Source organism: Arachis ipaensis, chromosome B09 (assembly GCF_000816755.2).
Source record: "Arachis ipaensis cultivar K30076 chromosome B09, Araip1.1, whole genome shotgun sequence".
NCBI lineage: Eukaryota > Viridiplantae > Streptophyta > Magnoliopsida > Fabales > Fabaceae > Arachis > Arachis ipaensis.
Window position 1 is genome coordinate 114436747 of NC_029793.2, and position 1574 is coordinate 114438320.

The window sequence follows — 1574 nt, forward strand, 5'->3', positions numbered from 1 at the left end:
AGACCATTTTCACAGAGAGGATGGGATGTAGCCATTGACAACGGTGATGCCCTTACATAAAGCTTGCCATGGAAAGGAGTAGGACTGATTGGATGAAGACAGGAGGAAAGCAGAAGTTCAGAAGAACGAAGGCATCTCTATACGCTTATCTGAAATTCTCACCAATGAATTACATAAGTATTTCTATCTTTATTTTCTATTTATTTATTATAATTCGAAAACTCCATAACCATTTGATATCTGCCTGACTGAGATTTACAAGGTGGCCATAGCTTGCTTCATACCAACAATCTCCGTGGGATTGACCCTTACTCACGTAAGGTTTTATTACTTGGACGACCCAGTGCACTTGCTGGTTAGTTGTGCGAAGTTGTGAAGTTATGCTTGGACCATGGTATTGTGCACCAGTTATTGGCGCCATTGCCAGGGAGAGTAACGAAGATTGGGTGATTGTCACGGGTCACCCCTTCATTCTGACTTAACTGAATTAAGTACAAGAGTATATCTTGGAGAAGAAGTAGGCGTGAATTGAAATAAAAACAATAGTACTTGCATTAATTCATGAAGAACAGCAGAGCTCCACACCTTAATCTATGGGGTGTAGAAACTCCACCGTAGAAAATACATAAGTGAAAAAGGTCTAGGCATGGCCGTGAGGCCAGTCCCCAAACATGAACAATGGTCTCAAAAGATCAAAGTGATCAAAAGATGTTCCAAAAGATGTGAATACAATAGTAAAAAGTGCTATTTATACTAAATTAGTAACTTAGGTTTACAGAAAATGAGTAACTAAGTGCAGATAGTGTAGAAATCCACTTCCGGGGTCCACTTGGTGTGTGCTTGGGTTGAGCATTGAGCTTTACACGAGCATAGGCTGTTCCTGGAGTTAAACGCCAGCTTTGGTGCCAGTTTGGGCGTTTAACTCCAATTCTGGTGCCAGTTTGGGCGTTTTACGCCAAGATGTTTTAGGCTGGCTTTGGACGCCAGTTTGGGCCATCAAGTCTCGAGCAAAGTATAAACTATTATATATTGCTGGAAAGCCCAGGATGTCTACTTCCCAACGCAATTAAGAGTGCGCCAATTGAGCTTCTATAGCTCCAGAAAATCCACTTTGATTGCAGGAGGGTCAGAATCTAACAGCATCTGCAGTCCTTTTTCAGCCTCTGAATCAGATTTTTGCTCAGTTCCTTCAATTTCAGCCAGAAAATACCTGTAATCACAGAAAAATACACAAACTCATAGTAAAGTCTAGAAATGTGATTTTTGCATAAAAACTAATAAAAATATAATAAAAAGTAACTAAAACATACTAAAAACTAAGTAAAAATAATGCCAAAAGGATATAAATTATGCGCTCATCATATACACACCCAGAGTATACTCAGAAGCATAGTCAGTCCATCCCTCAGGCTTTACAAGAAAGAACTACTCTGATACCATAATGTAACACCCTACTGTTCATACCCTGGGTCAAGCTGTTCGACCCGGGATGTTTAGCGACAAGCCGACCGACCTCTTCAGGTCAGACTATCCGACCTCTTCTCAAAGAGCTCGGCCAATGCCCGACCTCTTCA